The sequence below is a fragment of the Pseudorca crassidens genome, chromosome 12, assembly GCF_039906515.1.
Source record: "Pseudorca crassidens isolate mPseCra1 chromosome 12, mPseCra1.hap1, whole genome shotgun sequence".
Lineage (NCBI taxonomy): Eukaryota > Metazoa > Chordata > Mammalia > Artiodactyla > Delphinidae > Pseudorca > Pseudorca crassidens.
The window spans coordinates 81,915,122-81,938,538 of NC_090307.1; the positions used below are offsets into that span (position 1 = coordinate 81,915,122).

General features: G+C 47.6%; 1 protein-coding gene across 3 annotated transcripts in view; it reads left to right on the forward strand.

The window, feature by feature from the left end:
• The window catches only part of CCDC60 (coiled-coil domain containing 60), a 271,219-nt gene that overhangs the window by 23,496 nt on the left and 224,306 nt on the right, over positions 1-23,417 (forward strand). For 2 of the 3 annotated variants that reach the window (XM_067700776.1, XM_067700777.1), the window contains exon 3: positions 3,176-3,350. The gene's annotated coding sequence lies outside the window, so the exon portion shown is untranslated. Of the gene's footprint in view, positions 1-957; positions 1,085-3,175; positions 3,351-23,417 lie in introns of those variants that run through there. The other variant, XM_067700778.1, reaches the window with a different exon arrangement.

Here is a 23,417-nt window from a genome sequence, read left to right on the forward strand (position 1 = left end):
TGTATCCTCTTTGTTATCATATGAGTATCCTTCCATGCTGATAAATATTGACTCTGTTTTTGATGTCCGCTTGTTCTAGTATTCCATTATCTGGATGTATTATCATTTATTTAAGCACAGTCCTATTGATGCTCATCTAAATTGTTTCTAATCTTTCACTCTTATAAACAAAGCTGAGATAAGCATCCTGGTAACTAAATATTTGTACTCAGTCACTCTTCTGAGGGTAAATTCCTAGAACCAGTATTTCTGAATTAATGAGTAAGCATTGTTTTACTGGTATTGTTACATGTTCCTAAAATACATGCATATATATTTCACTATCAAAATGAAGGCATTTCTTTTCTCCCTTTCCTTACCCCTTGTTGGGAGAGATCTTTGGAAAGACAGGGGGAGTAGTCAGAGGTTTTAAAAATATAATAACACATCAGTGTTGTACTGGGAGAGTTCATTGATCATTAAATTCGCATCACACCCCATATATTTAACTACCTTGAATTCAACTGGCTTTTATTAAATGTAAAACATCATCGAGTTTAAGGTACATCACTATTTTATGTAAAATTAAGAAATAAATTTTAAAAAGCTCTTCCAATTAAGTTACTACCCAATGCCCTCATAGTCTTTTTAAACACCTTAACTGGTCACACCATCCTTTGTTTGAAATTCCCTTCATCTGTTTCAAGGGAGTTGGCAATTTCTCGTACCTCTGTTGCCTGGCTTGGTATACGACAAGGAACCCTTTTGCACGTATCTCAGTGACAAAATGCAGTATAGCGTCATCTACTGTGGTTTCTTCCCTTTTGGGGGTTCCATCAAGATTTGGTTGCTACTTTGCAAGAAGATATGAAAGTGGAATCATTCCCTCAAAGACAGGAATTTGCTTCACAATTACCAAATCTCCAGCCCATTGCTCTGCTTGGGGGTCTTTCTGTGCACACAGAAACTTTCCATTCCACGCCAGCTCGTATCACGGCATCATCTCTCTGAAGACGTGTTAAGTGGAGAATGAAATCAACATGTGGAGGCTCGGCAGTGTACGCCACGCAGTTGAAGTAACAACAATCTGAAGAGCTACGACCAGGTTTGCTTGGGCACAGGGGGTAAAACTACATCACACCTGCTGGTTGGCCGATAGCAAACTGTAAAATGCATCTTGGTCTCAGGGATGCTAAAATCAGAAAAAGCGTGCGTCTTAGAATGGATGCGGTAGGAGTGGGGGGAGCCTCAAAAAGTTAAGATTAAAGAAAGAGAAGTATTAGCACAAGTGCGCTCGTAGTTATGCTCCCTGATTCCACTCAGTGAGTATGTGCCCCGGGACAGGCATGAGATGGGAAACGTGGACCTCATGAATTCCCTGTGGGGGTCATTTCCTACTTTTCTTCTCAGGGTTGAGGACAGCTTTGCCACACTGAGGGTGGTTCTAGAATTTAAAGATACATAGGTACATATATTTCGATAGATAGATATAGATACAGATATTGAGCGAGATCAACATGAAACCTAAACAGAAACCGAAGAAACAGCCTTCTACTCCAATTTTGGAGGAAAACTTAGCAAAAGACAATGTGTAGGGGACTTCCCTCGTGGCACAGTGGTTAAGAATCCGCCTGCCAATGCAGGGGACACGGGTTCAAGCCCTGGTCTGGGAAGATCCCACATGCCGTGGAGCAACTAAGCCCACATGCCACAACAACTGAGCCTGCGCTCTAGAGCCCGCAAGTCACCACTACTGAGGCCTCGGGCCAAGAGCCCGTGCTCCGCAACAGGAGAAGCCACTGCAATGAGAAGCCCGTGCAGTGTGCAACAAAGAGTAGCCCCTGCTCGCCACAACTAGAGAAAGCCCGCTCGCAGCAATGAAGACCCAACACAGCCAAAAATTAATTAATTAATTAATTTTTAAAAAGACAATGTGTAGTTCTCCAATATAACACCTCTTAAGGGATTTTCAAGGGCAATTTTGAATTTTGAGATTGTCACTTTTTGTGCTGATCCAGGATAGAGCTGGGACATGAGAGGAAAGGAGAAGAAAGAGGCAAGGGAATGTGAACACAGGGAGAGAAGATGGAGAAAAACTGGGGAGGAAAGACCACACCCCACTGGACCACATCTGAGTGGAATTCTAGAGGGACTGAAAGGAATTCAAGGGGAAAAATGTCATTTTTGCCTCAGTCTTCAGACTCCCCATTTGTTTGAGACCAGCCACGTGTATGATTGCTTTTTGTTTTTGTTTCTTTTGACACCTATGTGCGCTTCCAGATGCTCTGACATTCATTAGCAAGATAATTTTCTTGAATGGCCACCAGATCTTACCAAGATGCAGGCACTGTGCTAAGAGCTTCCTCTGACCTCCTCACTCATTCAACCTTATGAATTAGGAATTATCGTGATTTCCATGTTATAGATGCAGAAACTGAGACTTTGGGCGACCAAGAAACTAGCCCAAGGCCACATAGCTGGGAAATAGAGAGGCAGCTAGGTGAGGAGACATGAATGGGGTGTGGAGCCAGGATGCCTGTTTCAATCATGTCTTAGTTATTATTGCTGCATCACACAGTACCACACACTTAGAGGCTTATGGGAACTCTGTACTTTCCACTCAGTTTTTCAGTAAATCTAAAACTGCTCCCAAATTATCTATTAATTTAAAAACATATATCCTTGAAACCCCAGCATGCAAAAACAACCACCGTTCAGTGGTTAGACTTGCAGTCTCATTTCCATGCAAATACATTTATATATGCAGTGAGCCCTTTCTCAACAAGGGCATGCCCATTTTTTTTTAAAAGGAAAAAGCTTTCTATTTCAGCATCTTTAACAGAATTTTTATCTTGAAGTGGACTCCACAAATTACAGACAAGGATCCCTGCATTTTTATTTGCACTGCAACCTGCAAATTATGTAGCCATCTCTGACCCTAGGGTCCCTCCAAGGCACCCCATTGGGTTAGGAGGGGCATGAGTACTGGTATTTGGGGGACAGACTGGCATGCCAGGGCACTCTGAGCTGGGGTCAGAGAGGGCATGCGCATTTTTCAGAGTTTCAACACAAGTGGTCAAACCCCAGAAAGCATGAGTGCCCTTCCCCCTGCATCCTCACCAACACTGGAACTCTGCCCAGGTTCACAGGGAACCACCTGCTTCTTATATTTGTTTTATTCCCTTTATTCCCACAGCAACTGGCAGGTGCTGACGGATGCCTGGCCGGCCGCCCGCTGTACCTGGCTGTGCGGAGAGGGAACAGGAGATGGAGCTCCCCTTGGCTACAGCCTCTGAGCCCAGGGCCTGGCTGTCTCCCACGGACTTCAGCTGCAGAGAATCAGAGTGGAGGCCGAGAGGAGCCAGAGGCAGGTGAGCTTTGGTTTTTCGCCAGGATGACATTTGTCAATAAAGCACCTGCAAAGTCTAATCAGGATAATGTCCCATGTCCCGCCATGTCTGCCCCAAACCCTGGCCCTCTTGAGACTGTACCAATCAAAGTCAATTCGACAGAGTCCCACAAATGATTCCAGCCCAAGGGCAAGACAGCCCAGGGGTGGAGAGAGCAAGCTGGCTATCGAACTGACATTTCAAAGTGCAGAGCTAATGGTAAGTGACCCTGAATAAATAATCTTCCCCTAAACTGTAAGGTTAAAAATAGTTGAGACCCTTAAGAGCATTGGTAAGAAACCTAAAACAGAGTGATTGAGATGGTAAGTTCCATGGCTGACCTTCAAATTCCGACCCAACGCTTAGCTGTGTCACCTGGAACAAGTTACTTAACCTCTCTGAGCTTCAGTTTCCTCCTTTGTAAAATATCATAACAGTGCTCACCTCATGGGATTCTTGTGGGGAGTAAATGAGATAATCTATGTAAAGTGCTTAGCCCATCATAAGTCCTCCATTTAAAAAGCTGTTATGAATATTCAAGAGCCATTAGGGACCAGTGAATGTTCCCCCTTCCCTACTGGTTTGCAAATTAGGTGACTGGGGCCCAAAGAAGGAAATGTCTTGCCCAAAGTCACACAGTGAGTTGCTGATCCTGGCCGGAAGTTTGGCTTTTGGAGCTCCAGTCCAATGCCCTTTCTGCTGGACCCCAATGGCCCCTCTTGCAGGATGCAGAGCGCTCAGATCCTGACCTTTTCCCACTTCCTTGGCTCTGTTTCGCCTCTGGGGGCCCTAATGAAACACAGGGCAGGTGCAGGCAGCATCTCAGACAGTTGCTGTCTATTTGGAACATTACTTAGGACTTGAGTCTCTTCAGCACGAAATTTAATCACTCCATCAATATTGTGACAAGATTGTCAGAAAGCCGGGGACTGGCTGGGAGGCACCCGGTTGCCAAGGATGCTTTTGTTTGGTTTCTCCTTTGGACCTTAAGGAGCCAATCCTAAAGTGGGAGGGAACCAGGAAGTTTGCATTCCCTGGGTGGGGCATCTGGTCTCCAACATACAGCAAAACTTGCCCAGACTTTCATTTGCATTCCTCTCTCACTGCTCCCTGAAAGGAAGCCTAGCTCTTCGTAGTCTCTGACGACCCCTTGTACCGTCCCACCTCTGCAGCTTTGGTCACTAGGGTCCCCCCACCTGGAGAGTCATCCCTTGCCAGATCTTTCCAGCTTGTCTCTCTGCTTCCACTCCGACTCCCGACTCCCCTGACCCACAGAATAATCCCAGCAGTGGGTGCTGTGCTGCACGGACCAGCTCCCCCTTCGAGCACGGAGGGCTGAGCTTCAGTGAGAGCTACCTCGTCCCTTTCCGGGACAGCTGCTATAGAGACTGGGCATTATAAGAGGATGAAGACCCAGCCTCGTGGCCCAGTCTGGAATAACTCTGAAGCCCTGTCCCTCGTTCAGAGCTCCCCGTGGGGTCAGCTGAGCCCTTTGGTGGGATGCAGCCCCGCTCATCTTCCCCCTCCTACCCATCCTGCTTCCTTCCCTTCCCTCCCCCGAGTGCGGATCCCAGGAACACTCCCTAATCAATTCCCTACACAGTGCTCTGTCTCAGAGTCTGCTCCTCGGGAACCCGATAGCCAGAGTGATCCTTTTAAACAGATCCAGTCGTGTTGCTTCTCTATTTAAAACGCCCCTGTGGCTTTCTGCTGCACTTAGAATAATATTCAAACTTCTCACAAGGCTTGCAAGTCTCTGTTACTGCCCGATAGAACTATAATGCAAGCTGGGTATGTATACGGTGCATTAAAAAATTAAAAAATCAAGTGTTATTAGCTTCAATAATTTATTTAACCTAATATCAAAAAGATTACCATTTCAACGTATAATTAATATGAAAATGAACAGTTTACATTCTTTTTTGAATACGAGAGCTCTGAAATCTGGTGTGTGGTTTGCCATTATGACACGTCTCAATTGGGAAATGCCATATTGCGAGCGCTCAGTAGCCAGCACTGGTTGGCTACTGGCTACTGGCCGCCTCCCTCCCACCCTCATCTCTGCTATGATCCCTGGTGCTTCCGTTGCTCAAACGTCCTGCTTTTCTTTCCATTGAATACACCAGTCCCATTCATGGACTTCGCACCTGCTGTTTCCTCTGCCTGAAATACTGTTCCCAGCACTTTGCACAGCTGGTTCCTTTTCTTTTCTTTTCTTTTTTTTGGCCACACCTCGCGGCAGTAGAAGATTAGTTCCCCGACCAGGGATCGAACCCGGGCCCCCTGCAGTGGAAGTGCAGAGTCTTAACCCAACCGCTGGACCAGCAGGGAAGCCCCAGCTGGCTCCTTCGTATCACTCAGGTCTCAACTCAAATGTCACCTCCTCAGAAAGACCTTTCCTGATGATTTTAGCTAGAGAAGTTTCCCTCCTCCCCCATCACTCATCAACAACTCACCCCAGGTTATTTTCCATAACAATTATCACCTTCAGAAATGATCATATTTAATATTTGTTCCTGCAGTATGTTGTCTGTCTTCCTCCACCAAAAGATAAGCTCCAGGAGGCTAGAGACTGGGGGCTCTTTCATTCACTGTCACCTCCCTGCCTGGGCCCAGGACAGTCTGTCATTAGTAGGAAGGAGGTTAACAGCTTTTGCAGATATGCATGTGTGTCACATACATATGAACACCCACACATGTGAAATCCCCATCCCTGGAGCTTACACTTCCAGTGGGTGAAAAGGACAATAAAAAACCATACACTTACACATGTATACACACACACACACACACACACACACACACACACACACACATCATGCATGTGTATCAGGAGGTAAAATTGCTATTTTAAACGGGGTGGAGTCAGGGAAGGCCTGGATGAGAAAGTAGCAGGATGAGCCACGTGTATGTCTTGCGAAAGAGTGGTTCAGGCAGAGGATTCGGCAAGTGCAAAGGCCCTGAAGTGAGAGCGCGCCTGGCATGTTAGAGGAGGACAGAGACTAGTGTAGCTGGAGGTAGTAAGCAAGGGGGGCTGTGAGAGGAGGTGAGGTCGGAAGTGGTTGGGGATTGGAAATCATACAGGGCTTGGTAAACAGTTCCAAAGACTCTGGCTTTTACTCAGAGCGTAGGGGAGGCCCCTGGAGCATTTTGAGCAGTGAATAACTTTTTGCAGCACTTCCCGATGTTGCTTTCAGAACAGACTGAAAGTCAAAAACTAAGATACAATTTTTTGTGTGATAATACAAATTCAAAGCTGGCTGAGCATAGTAGTCAAAAAATGTGTTTAATAGGTTAAGAAATCTATGGAGGGGGAAAAAAACAATAGAATGAAGGGACCAAGGGTGCAGTTGGGAGACTATTACAATAATCCAGTAAGAAACTATGGTGGCTTAGCCCAGGTTCAAGACTGCAGTAGATAACGGCCAGTTTTCTTACAATTTTCATCCTCCCCTTCTTCCATAGTAATAGCTGAGCACATGGCTGCTTAGCTGGGGACTACATTTCCCAGCCTCCCCTGGGGCAAGATGGAATTAACCAATGGAATGTGAGCAGAAGCAATGGGTTTACTAGTGCCACGGGTTTTTTTGTTTTGTTTTGTTTTGTTTTGTTTTTTGGCTGTGTTGTGTCTTCGCTGTTGCACGTGGGCTTTCTCTAGTTGCAGTGAGTGGGGGCTACTCTTCCTTGTGGTGCGTGGGCTTCTCATTGTTGTGGCTTCTCTTCTTGCAAAACACAGGCTCTAGGCTCACAGGCTCAGTAGCTGTGGCTCGCAGGCTCTAGAGCACAGGCTCAGTAGTTGTGGTGCACGGGCTTAGTTGCTCCCCAGCATGTGAGATCTTCCCGGACCAGGGCTCGAACCTGTGTCCTCTGCATTGGCAGGCAGATTCTTAACCACTGCACCACCAGGGAAGCCCTAATGCCACATTTGCTTAAAAGAAAATTGTGCACGGCGTTCTTTTTCTCCCTTCCCTTGTATACAAAAGCATAGAGATGTGTTTGCATGCAGCCTAACCATGCAGACAAAGACAAAGCCGGGGAAAGAACCTGGGTCCCCGAATGAGGATGTGAGCAAAGTCTGGCGTATTCCAGACCACACACCGTCAGGACTCCTTCACAAATAAGAAATAAACTTCTGTCTTCTTTAATCCACTGCATTTTGGGGTTCTTTGTTACAGCAGCTTAACCTTTACCTCAACTGATACACGGAAGATTTAGGGCTATCAGGAGTGAATTACAACGCAGTGTGGAATAGGAAACAACCTAAAATATAATACTCACCATCTCCATCCTTAAAGCTCCTTAACTAAGACCTTGCAGGGAACTGTTCACAGATTGGCTTTCCCCTTAGGTCCCTTGCCTGATACCTTTTCTGTTTATGTATTCTCACGCCCCCTGATCTACATACTTTGTGCCAACTTCCCCAATACCAGAGAATACCTGCAAACTTTGATTTTATTTTCTTAAGCAAATGAATCTTTTCTCAATCTTTAATGCAGACAAACTCCTGGACCTTCCTCGGCGTCATTCAAAATTCTTGGTGGTACATCCTCACCAAAGGAAGACACATCTAGCCCAGGCCTCCATCTTAACACTAAGACTTAGCAGAAATGTTGAAACCATGGTGGTCCTTTCATTTGTCTCATAGTAAATTTGTTGGTGCTTCTCCCTTCCCTAAAAAAATACCCTCAGTAAGGAGATAGCAGGGGGCACGGTGGTGCAGGAGAAAATATATCTCCCTCTAGCCTGAGAAAACCTTAGCATTTGCTTCTGGGGTTTTAGATCCCCTCTCCCATTTACTTGGACGCAAATATTTATACAACAGGCACCCCTAGGTCTGCATCCACGTGGCTCTTTCTCGCAGGCAGACACTGAGTCATGCAGCGTGGTCCCTGGTTGTCCATCCTGTTCTGTGTGGCTTTCCAGCGCCAGCTCTCCCAGCCACGCTTCCCTGGCTCCAGCTCTGTGTCCCTCTTGCTCACTGATTCTCTGGGTGCCTGATCAGAATTCACAGCGGGGACTTTATGCTGCCTCATTTCCTCCCGATTTTCTGGTCTGTTTTATTCATTAATAACACTGTGAAGCGAGTTGAAAAATGCATCAGAAGCAAGGCCTCCTCTTAAAGCCCCTGGAAGCCAAGCCCACGCTTCCAGGCTTTGATGTCCTGTCAGAAAGGACCATCTTTTCCCCTGACTAGAGCTACTGACCGCAGGATGGCCGTGGTCTGCTGAGCGTCCGCACCACCCACCAGCTCAGCCAATGGGGGAAACACCACACACGGGATCTTGGAGAACGTCCCTGCCCAGGATGTGACCAGAATTAACCCCTGTTGCCTCCTGGGGTGTGAGGGGATGGACAGTATTCGTTGGGGAATTGTATGTGTTTGTGTGCATGTGTCTGTAGGAACGGGTGTGGATGCCTGTTATGTGTTGACCGGGTGCTTACAGTGTAGATTATCTACGGAGGTGTGTGGATCTCTCTCTCCCTCTCTGTTTGTGTGTATTTATATGTTATTGGTCCCTGATTATTTCTCCAGCCCACCTCACACCATTCTTCCATTCCACGTTCTAAACACATGCTCTTATTATACTCCTAATTCTCTCCAGTCTCTCTCCCTCTCTCTGATACCTTCTTTGCAGCTTTCTTTCACTGTCTCTTACTGTTTGTTCCTTTCTCTCTCTTTTTTTTTTTTTTTTTTTTTGCGGTACGCGGGCCTCTCACTGTTGTGGCCTCTCCTGTTGTGGAGCACAGGCTCCGGACGCGCAGGCCCAACAGCCACGGCTCACGGGCCCAGCTGCTCCGCGGCATGTGGGATCTTCCCGGACCGGGGCACGAACCCATGTCCCCTGCATCAGCAGGCGGACTCTCAACCACTGCGCCACCAGGGAAGCCCTGTCCCTTTCTCTCTTAACCTGCTTCTCTCTCCTTCCCTTCTCCCTTCCCCTTCCTCCTCCCCCTTCTTCTGCTTCTGCTTCTCCTTCTCCCTCTCCCCCGCTTTCCCTCCCTCCTCCCCCCTCTCTCTTCTCCATACACCAGTTTCTTCCACCACACCCTTCTCACCTGGCTAACTGCTTCTCCTTCGCTCCTCACCTTATCCATCACTTCCTTCTGCCTGAGCCCCTAGACAACACTGGTCCCTACTGGGGGAGCGCCCGCAGGCCGCCCCACTTTCCCTTCCGTAAGGCTCACCGCCTGTGATGCCACTTCCCGTTTCCCTCTGCCTTCCCTTCCCATGATCACCTTACATCATGTCATCTTAGTTGAATGGAAACCTTTGCCCCAGATTCCCTTCCCTGTAGGGCTCTGTGTTCGAATGGGCCACGAGAGGAGCTGGGGTGCGCTCTGGAAAGTGGGCATGAAGCAGCAAACAGCCATGTCTATGCTCAGAGCGTCAACGTCAGTTCAGGCCCGGCTGCAACGCACACCTGCTGTCACGGATCTGGTGGTTCCCCTTGCTGGGACCTCGTGGGCAGCAGACAGGCCAGATCTCCTCTTTTTCCTCCTCCAACTCCCAGGCCCAGATTGGCTGCAGCTTTGTGGTCCTTCTGCAGGACCTAGGCACACGTGATTGCAGGAGAAATCTAGCCCGAATCCCCATCTTTGGCTCTGCTTTTCAGGTCCCTGATCTAGATATTATTATTATTTATTTAATTTATTTATTTTGGGCTGCCTTTTGTCTTCGCTGCTGCGCACGGGCTTTCTCTAGTTGTGGCAAGCGGGGGCTACTCTTTGTTGCGGTGCGCGGGCTTCTCATTGCAGTGGCTTCTCTTGTTGTGGAACACCGGCTCTAGGCGCACGGGCTTCAGTAGCTGTGACTCGGGGGCTCTAGAGCGCAGGCTCAGTAGTTGTGGTGCACAGGCTTAGTTGCTCCGCGGCATGTGAGATCTCCCCGGACCAGGGCTCGAACCCGTGTCCCCTGCATTGGCAGGTGGATTCTTAACCACTGCGCCACCAGGGAAGCCCCCCGATCTAGATGTTATTGAACAAGACTGGCACTTCGGTTCTGTCTTCCTACGAAGCCTGGAGGGTGCCTCTGCGCCCCACTGCATCCTCCCTTGGCATTTGTGTTACAATTCATGCTCATCTGCGTGGATTTTCCTATACCTTCCTCCAGAGTTAGCAATGAATAGGAATTGTTTGTTTGTCTACAAGCAGAGTGGAAGCTAACTGCTTTAGACTGTGAAGCAGTGTAATGGACACTGCGCCTGTTACATTACATTTTATGGTTCTATAGCAATTACACTGAATTTTATGGTGTCATAACATATTACATTTTATGGCTTAATATCGGCTTTAATACAAGACACCATGGCCCAGAATTTTAACGAGGGGAGGCTTCTGGTGCGACGGCAGTGGGCTTTCCGCATGACTACGTGCCTTCCAGCAGGAGGCCCGGGGAAGGTGAAGCTGGACCACATTCCCCTCCAGTCTCCGTAGCACCCCGCATCGTGTGTCCCCTCCGTCAAGCCTGGCTTTCTTGCTAGGGGTCCTTGTGCAGACTAGTTGAATAGATGCCGCTCTGGGCTTCTCTCCTTCGTCCCCATTTTCTTCTCTGCATGACAGACAGGATGATCTTGAGCTGGCTGGAGAGTACAAGACTTAACTGAGCCGCTCACCTGGACGGGAAGATAAAGAGAGGAGAAAGGGAAAGAGGCTTTGCCCAGGGCTCCTGCCTGCCTGCGCTCAGGAAATCGGTTGCAGATGTTGACAAATACATTGAGTAAAAAGCCTTGGAAATCTTAGCACTGATAGAGAGGTGTTATAGGGGGATGAAAACCTCTCTGGGTTAGGCGTTAGGTTCCAGGTCTGACTCTGCCACTGACTTGCTACGCAACCTTCTCTGGGCCTCGGTTTCATGAACTGTAAAACTAGGAGGCTTGGAAAGATGTCCTCAGATACGGTCAGGAGTTAGCAGAGTTCAGTGCTGGCCAATGAGCCGTGAGGGGAAATCTGCAGGAGACTTTGGGAAAAGCTTCCCCGCTCTTCAGAAGAAGGCCAGTTCCTCTGGATGTGACCATTTCTAAACAGAACACCAGGAACTGCTGTATTTATGCAACACGTATGGTGGGCCAGGCCCTGTGCTAAATGCGTTGTCACGTGATCCTAACAGCACACCTTGGAAGTACTGATTATCACGATGCCCATTTTACAGATAAGGAAACTGAGATTCAGAGCAGCGAATGTCCTTTCCCAGCGTCACAGGGGTAGCAAAGCAAAAAGAGCAGAGATGGGATTGGAAGCCAGGTCTCTCTGACTGCAAAACTAGTGTCCTTAAAGTCCTCCTCTATACGGTCTCTGTGTTAAAAACAAGCTAATCCAGATGAGCCCCCTTCCTCTCACTGATCCACATTCATGCTGCTCAGAACCAAGTAATTGGGGCTGCCACAGTGTGCCGAGAAGCCACCCTAATGAGCTTGCTCAACTACTCCTTTGAAACCGCATCCCCTGCTGGGCTGTGGGGCCTCTTCCGTCAATATTGACGCCTGTCTGAGACTCTTGGAACCTGCCATGAAGGGGGGAGGAGCTGCTGCTGAAAGTTAAAGAGAGAAAGGAAAAGAAAAGAATACAGATCCCCTTAACAGCACTCCCGCTTGGCATCGCAGACCCAGCAGACCCCTGTGCATCTGGAGAAACTGGGGAAGAAGAGTCTAGATCAGATGCCAGCTGACCTGCAAGGTACGTGCCAGGGCTCCTCACCCGGTCTGTTCGCCTGCCTGTTCGGCAGCACTGAGACCCTCTGGGGAAATCTGCTCCGGGCAGCGGATAATGCTCCCTGGGGAGCTGAGATGTTAAGTTCTGCTGAGCCCGCAGCCTCTGCAGGGGCAAAGTCATGGGTTTGGAAGAGGGCTTTTCAAGAAGAATGGTGTGGCCGTGGAGTCCGTCCCAGGTTTGAACCCTATAATAAGCGAGTGATCCTCTCTGGCAAATGGGATTGATTCACTCAACCAATATCCATGCATCTGGAGACCAGGACAGTCCAAGGCCATGAGGATATAAGTAAAATGCCAAGCACAGAGCCCGAGCCTGGCATTTAGTATGTCCTCAAGAAATGCAGAAGCTCCAGATGGATCAGGCAGGGGGTCACCACCCTGTGGTTGCCTTATCCATGGGGATAGCGACATGGCTGTGTAAGAAGGGCTTTGGAGGGACTTCCCTGGCAGACCAGCGGTTAAGACTCTGCACTCCCGATGTGGGGGGCACAGGTTCAATCCCTGGTCAGGGAACTAAGATCCCACGTATCACACCGCTTGGCCAAAAAAAAAAAAAGAAGAGCTTTGGAGACGACTTGTTCTCCAGCCCTGCCACCGATGCTGTCACACGACCTTGGACAGTTATTCCATGTGATGGTTCCTTTTACGTGTCAACTTGACTGGGCCACTGGGTGGCCAGACATTTTGCCAAACGCCACTCCAGGTGTGTCTGTGAGGGTGTGTCTGGATGAGATTCGCCTCGCATCAGTAGACTGCATTTCAGGAGATCGCCCTCCCTGGCGCGGGTGGGCCTCTGGGTGGTCAGGCTGTTCAAGATGGCCGTCCTCTTGCTTCCCGGCCATCCCCTGCTTGACCAGCCCCTGCTTCACTCACATGACTATCCAATCCTCTTCATTGTAGGGCTTAGTCAGTAATTGCCTACATGCTTGCCCCCTGCCCCAGCCGCTGGTTTCCCTGGGAACTGACGGGCCAACCTGACGCCAATTCCCCATATAAATGGTAGCCTCCTCCCCCGCCTAGCAAACGTTGTTCCCACATCCTGCTTGCTGTCTGCTGTACATGGAGGGGATGTCGTTCCCGGACCCTTCGTTTCGGATGCGTAAGATCCCCTGTCATTAAGTATTGATGTCTCTGTCGCTGTCTCCAGGCTCTATCTGTGGTCTCGAAGCTGGGCTTGCAGGCCTGCGGGGTGCAGTCCAATAGTTGGCCAGCCAGGAGGCCAAGGAAACCCCCGTGAACACCCAAGAGGTCAGGAAATAAGGATGGGGAATGGAAAGTTGCAGGGCGACCCCAAGGTGGCCGTCCGCTAGCACGTGCATGGAGCCTTGTGGCAGCTGACCACCATGGGAAGTGTCTTTTTCTTCCATTATATTGAGGGTATCCTGTTCACCTTGGAGTCTCCTTCTAGTTTAAAAGGAGCAGCCCCACGCTCATGGCTCCTGACTGCCTGGGGATGGCTGGTGAACACTGACAGGACGCAAGGACCTGGATCGTCTATTACATACTTGCATATTTTCTGGTCCGGGAAGCCAAGCTTACCCCTGACCCACCACCGCTACACCATGAGAGACACAGGCTTTAGGGATATTAACTCGGGGAAAGGCTTGTGAATTGGAAGTGGCCCATTATCCAAAACGTGGTAATGGCCAAATAACAAGAGAACCCTTGGGCTTCTGGTCCGGCTGTGGAAGGGCACAGAGCAGCAGTATAACGGGATGGGACCACAGCTCCATGCCGTCCACAGTGCGTTACAACAGGTGGGAGACGTTACAAAAGGCCAACCCGAGTCATCAAGCACCACAGAAAGACCACTACTGGGGGGGCCGTCTAGAGCAGCTGTGCACAAAATAAGGACCCCCATGGACGTCAACATCGACCAAGGACCATGAAGTCCAGGAGTGAGCTGATAAAAATGACATCCACTGGCATCTCCACCAGCCTTACAACCTCACCGCTGCCGGGCTTACGGAAAAGATAAACGGAGTACTTAACGACTGAGGCAGGAAACCCGTGCTCTCAACATGTGGGCCAGGAGGCTGACTCAAGCCCTATGAACTGTGACTGAACATCTCAGGAGCATCGTCCCAGTGTCTATGCCATATTAACCCAGAGGCAACTAGTCAACACAATCTGAGTTCAACTCTTGACCACCAAGGGACCCAAAGGTTGCCAACTGTCAGGACAATAACCCACTTTTGCCTACAGGACCTACCGCAGAGGGACACATTATAAATGGCGTAGGACTGGCAGGTAAGACCCTGCTGGTTTGGGTTTGCTGCCTGGTGGGGAATAAGCTTAGAAAGGGGCTTACAGATCTCACCTGTTGTCTACCTGGCCCCACCTAAGACTACTTAGGTAATTAATCCGGCCCCTACTGGGGAAAGGCACCATTATGCCTCCCCTCCAGTATTCGGCACCAGCTCTGGGGACTGCCAGTGGACAGGTGACACAACACTGCAGGCCAGTACAGAAATCGCAGGCAGGGGCGGTGTGATCTCAGAGCGCTGTTACTGCTGTATTCTGCCTAACGGTCATGACCTCCCCTGTATCGTGCCTGTTAAACATGTTACATTTCCTCCGAGTCTGAGTGGAGGGAGTCTGCTCTCAGACGGGGAGGGGGGGCAGTGGTGGCCTCACTATGAAATGAATCTGATTTGCTGTGTCTGCAGCGAGATGCTGTCGTTATCCTCTGGATGTGCGTGAAAAATTGACCCGATGAACACCTGGCTCCAAAGTTCACCCAGCTCTAGGCGAATTTTACTCTCTTTAGCACGCTAGGTATGTTTACTCTTTTTTTAAAAAAATAAATTTATTTTTGCGCTGGGTCTTCATTGCTGCGCACGGGCTTTTCTCCAGTTGCGGTGAGCGGGGGCTATGCTTCATTGCAGTGCACGTGCTTCTCACTGCGGTGGCTTCTCTTGTTGAGGAGCATGGGCTTTAGGTGCACAGGCTTCAGTAGTTGCGGCTCTCAGGCTTTAGGCACGTGGGCTTCAGTAGTTGTGGCATGTGGGCTCAGTAGTTGTGGCTCGCGGGCCCTAGAGCGCAGGCTCAGTAGTTGTGGCGCACGGGCTTAATTGCTCCGCGGCATGTGGGATCTTCCCAGACCAGGGCTCGAACCCGTGTCCCCTGCATTGGCAGGTGGGTCTTAACCACTGCGCCACCAGGGAAGTCCCGGTACCTTTACTCTTGATGCTCGTTAGCTGCTGTTACTTGTTATCGCATGTGTGATGTTCGGTTGCAGTGCACCTCTATCTACCTGACCTCAGGGCAGCCGTGGAAGAGAGGTGGACCTAGACTGTACGGGTCGTGCAGGGTGTGTGGAGGTGAAGTGTGAGGTCAGGCTACTCAAGACGGCTGTTCTCTTGCCCTCTTGAGGCCCACGTACCGCAAAAAAAAAAAAAAGAATACAAAGGTTCTTACCTATTACACTATGAAATGGGTAAGAACAGGGATCTGGGGCCTCAAAGGAATACATGGCCCAGTCTTTAAGAGCAGATTTTCAATAGGAAGAGGGTAGTGGTAGTATGGGTGCGTAGTTGATACCAGAGGAGGGTATGGAAAGCGTTTGAAGGAGAAGGAACAGAATATGCAGAGGCCAAGAGGCCAAACAGTCTGTGGCTTTATTGGAGCCTTGAACGTGGCTCTAGCGCCAGGTCACAGGGCCCTTGTGCGTCACATGACTACCTTGGTCTTTATCTTGAAGGCAATGAGGAACCACTGAAGATTCTTTTCTGTTGTTTTTTTTGCGGTACGCAGGCCTCTCACTGCTGTGGCCTCTCCCGTTGCGGAGCACAGGCTCCGGATGTGCAGACTCAGTGGCCATGGCTCACGGGCCCAGCCGCTCCGCAGCATGTGGGATCTTCCCGGACTGGGACACGAACCCGCGTCCCCTGCATCGGCAGGCGGACTCTCAACCACTGCGCCACCAGGGAAGCCCCCACTGAAGATTCTTCAGCACAGCAGGGACTTGGATCTATGGGACTTTTAACAATTCACTTTGACCTCCCTATCAACCTCCTTACGACTAATATCAAATAGCTCCACCCACCTCACTGCTCTTTTGTGAAGATCAAATCAAGTTTTGTATCTTAAAGTGCTTTGTGAATCACTGAGTGCTTGCAATGGATGGCAGGGTCACCACCCAAAAGTCAGTCCTATTATGTCCACTTCAAGGCTTTTGTGTTCCTAGCAGTTTCTCCAACCAAGGCTGCAAGTCAAATAAGATACAGGATAAGAACTGATTTGGCAAACCCTGGAACTTTTGACTAAAGGTAGAGATGTGTTAGGTGTCTTCCTGGTATCTGTGTTAATTGGGGTCTTACAAGAAACAGATGCTAAAATGGGGTTAAACGTGCAAGAGATTTATTAGGGGAAATGCTTTTGAGGAGGGTGGAGAGGGAGCTGGCACAGGTGAAGGGTAGAGAGGAGGAAAGAAGGGCGAATGAAAGCGTGTTAGACTTAATGCATAAGCCATTCAGCAAGACCACTAGGGAGTCCTTGAGCCATCATGACTTGTCAGGAGAGCCTTGTGTCTCCCAGCAAAGGCTCTGCCTTGGTATTCCTTCTGCACTCACCTGCTGGCTGGGAGCAGCCCGAGGGAAGTGTGGCCTCTGCACAAACACGGTGATGGATTTCAGAGCATGGCAGTTGAGGCCCTCGACTCATCATGCTACCTGCACACAGAGATCCAAGAGGCGCGTTCTTGCGGTCACCACAATATCCACTACGCTTCTTGTGACTGCAACCCTGAATTGTTTTAAGAAATGGGATCCTTTCCTGCTCTCACTGCTCGTGACTCAGGGCTGGGACAATCGGAGCATCATGGTTCACTGGCTCTAGTGATTGGTTGCCCACATGCATTCATGGGCACGTGAACTGGGCTGGTCCAGTTAGAGTACACTTCAGAGTTTTGTGAGGACCTCTAGGGAAGAGGTGATGCTTTCTTGGCTCTGGATCTGAATATAGAAGGATGGAGTCCCGGAGTCATGGCAGCCCTGTTGACCAAGTGAGGCAGGCCTCTCTCTGGGAGAGACGAGGTGCACAAAGAAGATACCATTTAAGTTTTTTTTTTTCAGACATGCTTGGAGCCAGAATTATTTTCTTGACAGTTCAATTTTTAAAAATCTGTGTATTCACTTTTCTTAATAGCTTTACTGAGGTATGATATGCAACAGACGGCACATGTTTAAAGAGTACAAGTTGATGCTTTGATACATTTACACCAGTGAAATCATTCCCGTAGTCAAGGACATACCCATCAACCCCCAAGTTTCTTCCTGTCTCACTTAATCTTTCCCTCCCACCTCATGCCTTGGGCAATCACTGACTTGCTTTCTAAGTTTTCTTTTTCTAGATTTTTATACAATTTTTGTCTCCCTGGTTCTACTCGGCATAGTTATTTTGAGATTCATCTCCATTAGGTGCATGAGCAGTTCATTCCTTTCTATTGAGTAGTGTTTCACCTTATGTATATACCAGTTTGTTTATCCATTCACCTGTCAATGGACATCTGGGTTGTTTCCAGTTTGGGTCTATTACAAATAAGGCTGTTATGAGCATTGGGTGCAAATCTTTACATGGAAATAAGCTTTCATTTCTCTTAGATAAATAGCTAGGTGTGTAATAGCTGAATCATATCATAGGTATAATTTACTTTTTAAGAAAAGTACAACTATTTTGGAAGTCAGTTTGTCAATATTACATTCCCAACAGCAGCATTTAGGAGTTGCAGTTTCTCCAGTCTTTGCCAACACGTGTCAAGGTCTGCCCTTTGAATTTTAGCCATTCTGATAGGTGTTCGGTGGTATCCTATTGTTTTTTTAGTTTGCATTTTTCTAATGAGTAATGACTAAATAAGCCGAGCTTTTTTTGATGTGCTGATTTGCCATCTCTATAGGTTCTTTGGTGAATTGTCTATTCAAACAGTTCGCCCATTTTTAAATTGGATTTTTTCCCTTACTGTAGAGTTTTGAGAGTTTTTATATATTCTGAATACAAATCCTTTATTAAATACATGACTTGGAAATAATGTCTTCCGGTCTATTAGTGGCACCTCTATTTTTTTATTGTATTTCACTGAAGTAGAGTTGATTTACAATGTTGTGTTAATTTCTACTGTACAGCAAAGTGATTCAGTTACACATATAAATACATTCTTTTTCATATTCTTTTCCATTATGGTTTATCACAGGATGTTGACTATAATTCCCTGTGCTATACAGCAGGACCTTGTTGCTTTATCCATTCTCTGTATAATAGTTTGCATTGGCTAATCGCAAACTCCCTCTCCCCCACACCTGCCCCCTTGGCAACCACAAGTCTGTTCTCTATGTCTGTGAGTCTTTCTGTTTTGTAGATAACACAAATGAGAGACTCATTTGTGTCATATTTTAGATTCCACATGTGATATTGTGATATTTGTCTTCTCTGTCTGACTTACTTCACTTAGTATGATGATCTCTAGGTCCATCCATGTTGCCGCAAATGGCATTATTTCATTCTTTTTTATGGCTAAGTAGTATTCTATTATATATATGTTGTTTCCATGTCTTAGTTATTGAGAATAGTGCTGCAATGAACATCGGGGTGCATGTATCTTTTCGAATTACAGTTTTCTCCAGATATGTGTGGCATCTCTTTTCATTCTCTTAAAAGTGCCTTTTGGACTCACCAAGGTCATGTGACTTTTCTGTTCTGTTAAACTTCATTGTAATAAAATGAGAGAGAAAAAAAGTGCCTTTGAAGAACATGTAACGGACTGGGTGTTTTCCTCCCCAACCCCAAAGTTCATATGTTGAAACTCTAACTCCCAGAGTGATGGTATTTGAAGGTGGGGCCTTTAGCAGTAATTGGGTCATGAGGGCAGAGCCCTCATAGGTGGGATCAGTGCCCTTAAAAAGAGACCCCATAGAGCTCCCCGTCCCTTCCGTTCTGTGAGAATACAGCGAGAAGTTGTGGGCTATGAACCAGAAAGCTTGTCCTCAACAGACAGCAAATCTGTTGGCGTCTTGATCTCGTACGGCTCAGCCTCTAGAACTGTAAGAAGTTTCTGCGTTTTATAAGCCACCCAGTCCGTGGTATTTAGTCTGTTGGGGCTGCTTTAACTAAGAGCAGAAGATCTTAATTTTGATGAAGTCTGATTTGTCTTTATATAGATTGTACTTCTGGTGTCATATCTTAAGAAATTTTTGCTTGAAGCAGGGTCACAAAAGTGTTCTCTTCTGTTTTCGTCTAGAACCGTTTCTCCACCTTTGTACTAATATGTTGGTCCAGACACCCAGCACCGTCATCTCTACTCCTTGCAGAAGGTTCCCCAGCCTTGGGTCGTGTGCTCACATGCATGGGCTGATCAGAACTCCACGGTTTCTGAAGTTCTCTCTGAATAGCACCCTTCTGCAGATTCTGACTTGGGAACTCTAGCCACCACGGGTTCGCCAGACTCTCAGCAATGTCTTCTCATTTCAGGGAGTCCACCAGGCCCCCTCCCTATGCTGCACCCTGGAAATCCTCTCATGGAGGAATGCAAACCTAGGGCTGACTTTTTGTTTCTTGCCCCTCAGGGATCACTGTCCTTTGTTTCCTGAGTGCCGGTAGTTTGAAAATCATTGTAGCATATATTACACCAATTTTTTGGTTGTTTCAGGCAGGAGGATATTCCCATTCCCACTACTCCATCCTCGCCTACAGCTAAAGGTTGTCCAATTATTGAACTAATTCCTGGTTTCTGTCGGAGTTCCATCATTTGTTAACTAAACAATTACAGTGCTTTTTCTTATGTGGCTTGTCAGATCTGGGAAAAATTGAGCCAGAGCACCTTATATAGGTCTGGATAAAAGGCCAGGGAATGGTGAGAGGTGGTAGTCATTCTGGTTAATTATATATTACTATATATATATCATATATAGTAATGCATCAACTCTTACTACTACAGGGTAGTAATAGGAACCCAGGGCTGAGAGGAAAGGTCTTAAACCTGCTTTAATTCCCAGATATTCCCACTCCATTTCCTGCTATAATTCACAGGTATTCCTTTTGGAAACAACTTTTGTTTTCTGAACAGAAAAATTAATGCACTATCACTGGAGAACAAATTTGGAACAGAAGAAGCTCAGCAAGTATAAAAATGACCGATTCTCATTTTCTCAGAGGACCATATAATCTTCCAGTCTTTTTTTTTTTTTTTCATGAAGTCGTAGCCATATACTTTTTTCCCATAAAACTTGGATCATACCATTTGGTATTCTATTTGGTTTCTTTAACAATATGGTATCATTTTTCCTCATTCAATATATATTCTTCTCTAATATACTTTTAAATGACTTCAGAATATTACTGCATTCTTAGGATATGCCATTAGTTGATATAATTCTTTGTCATTGGACAATTAGATTTTTCAAATATTTATTTATTTTTGGCTGCATCGGGTCTTAGTTGCGGCACATGGGCTCTTTTGTTGTGGTGTGGGCTCCAGAGTGCACAGGCTCAGTAGTTGCAGCACATGGGCTCTCTAGTTGTGGCACACAGGCTCAGTAGTTATGGCACACGGGCTTAGTTGCCCCCTGGCATGTGAGATCTTAGTTCCCCGACCAGGGGTTGAACGTGCGCCCCCTGCATTGGAAGGCGGATTCTTCACTGGACTACCAGGGAAGTCCCAGGGAAAACCATTTCTAATTTCGTCACGGGAACGCAGAACCCCCCAGGCAACAGATCCAAGCCAGAGACCCTCCCATCTTTCAGTCTATAACCTCCCAAGAGTGGATCTGTCCTTTCCTCTCTCTGAAACCCACTCCTGAGTAGAGAAAGACAGAAGAAAATGAGACAGATGGAGAACTCATTAAAACAATCAATTATTTCAATGCATTTGGACATGACTGAAGTACACCAGGGCGTGTGGGTTTTTAATAAGGCCCGTGCCGGGCGAGCAGCCTCAGGACCGACTGGCAAAGAATGAGACGTTGCTTTCTAGAAGGCACCTACTGTGATAATGTTACCTGCCGTTTGCGCTGTGGCAGAAAATAGACACGGAATCAGAGAACGTTAAAACTGAGATAATGGGTTTTTTAATGGTTTTCAAATTTTGGATGAGCATTTTAATTGAAGTGGTTGGTAGGTTAATATAACTTTTATATTTGATTATCTGGTAAGGAGAGGGGGAAATGAAAAGTGGGGGAAATTGAGGTAGTCTTTTAAAGAAGAAAACGACACTCAGAGTACATATCATGATCAATTCCATTTCTGTACCGTCGTTTTCATTAGAAGGCAGAGGCAAGATGATTTCTGTACATAATTAGTGCCAAGATCAGAGAAGTGCTGACAGTCTGAGGTTCTAAGTTAACCCTCTGCATGCTGAGGAGGGGAAATCTTCATTCTTTCACTGAACTGTTCGCCCATTGACATTGAAGCTGAAGAGCCCGTCTGTGACGTTGGGCTTACTTATCCAGCCTCTTTGAGCCTCAGTGTTATCGTCTATAAAATGGTAATTATAGTAAATGGTAATAATAGCATGCACCATCTGGGTTTTTTTATTGTTTGTTTTGAACGTTTACGGAGATTAAGCCCTTAGCATGGTTCCTGGAATGAGCAAGTACTCAGTAGACGTTGGCTGTTGGTATTAACAGGAACCTGCCTGTCTCTGCATAAAGTTTCTAACTATTTTCAAGGTCCTATGGGGAAAAGAAGTTTTCAAAGGCGTGGTTCTCCCCTCGGGGAACTTACAGTCTGTAGAGATAATAGATCAGGATCCCCAAATTGCCAGGTAGCTCCAGTCTGGTCAGTGGACAGATGGTTGGTGACCTTTCCCCTAGTTTGCCAGGATTTCAAATATTCTATTGTATCATCAAAACTTGCCCACCTCTTCCCTACCCCATCATGAATCTCGATTTTCTTTTTCTTTTGTCTTGAGAAAAACGATCCATTTCATCACCTAGAAAAGTATTAAACGTGTCGGACTTCACCCACAGGCATTGAAGTTGAAGAGCCGGTTTTGCCCTTGTTTGGAAAAGTGAAGTTGCCAAGTCTATAGCCACCATGGAAGGTTTTAGGTTCCTGCATTTGGGGAAACTTTCTCTGGCAGGGCTTAAGGGTGCAGGTGATTTGAGGAGCTCTGTCTGCTACTCTTTTGGGGGCAGAGTGTCCTGATCCAGATACTTACGAGCTTCCTGCCTCCCCTAAAACTGATGCTGCCAACAAAGGGGCCTTGGGGCAGAATTCTCCAGTATGTTTCTGTCCTCAAATTCCTTTGCCAACCCAGCAACAGTAAGGGTCATTTATGGAGTGTTTACCCTGTGTCAGACACCGGTGTGTCGGTGCTAAAGGGACCTGAGGGAATGTGGGTCACCCAGCTGGTCACTGGTGAGAGTGGGATTCAAACCCTGGTTTGCCTGACGCGACAGCACTGCTTTTCTGGTGTTGCTTCCACCCCTGACACCAGTGAGTTGGGGAGTCAACCCCATTTGTGGTCCCATCCCTTCCTCTTAAGGAGTAAGTAGCCCAGAATTCTCTCCCAATACCCAGAATGAAATGAACTGATCTCTGACGGCTCCGTCTCCCACAAGAGACACCGCGCTTCTGGGCTTGATTTTTATTGGGTGCTCAGTCAAGGTCTATTGGGTGACTGAATAAAGGGCTACTACATATGCAGCCACAGTATGTCCAGGATTTTAAATACAAAGATTCAGTTTTGAATACTCTGCTCCATTATCCAATCATACTGTGCCATTTTGGATTTGGGGGGGGAACATGGGCAGTATGGGGCAGGGGTCTTGATATTGCAAAAGAAGAGGAAATACTAGGAGACTTGAATGCAAGCGATGGCCTTGGGCAAATCGCTTAACCTCCCTGAGCCTCCAGTGATTCATCTGGAAAACGGGACAATAACATCTACATTGAGCTGGCACACACCGCTTTCTTCAACACGTACACATTCCCTCCCCCTCCCCCCTCCCCTCCCCTCCCCCTCCCCCCTCCCCCTTCCCCTCTCCCTCCCCCTCTCCTTCTCTCTCTCTCTCTCTCTCTCTCTCTCTCTCTCAGGGCTGTCCTCTGGAATCTGTTTTGTTTGCATCCAAGGAAGCAGGGGGAGGTTCACTGGGGATACAGAGGGAGAACAGGGCCAGGGATCTGGTCCCCAACTGAGCCCAAGTCCTCTGGCAAGAGGAAGTGAGGGCCAGAAGCTGACGGAAGCATCGGTGAAGTCTTCATGCCCGGGGGCACACAAGCAAACCGGTGTGAGGCCTTGGCCTGTCTCCTCACCACTGCATGGCCCATGGTCCCATCCTGCTTCCCCAAGACCGGAAGGTCTGGGGACACAGGGAGGTGATTCCCTGGCACGGACATTGTGTCCTAA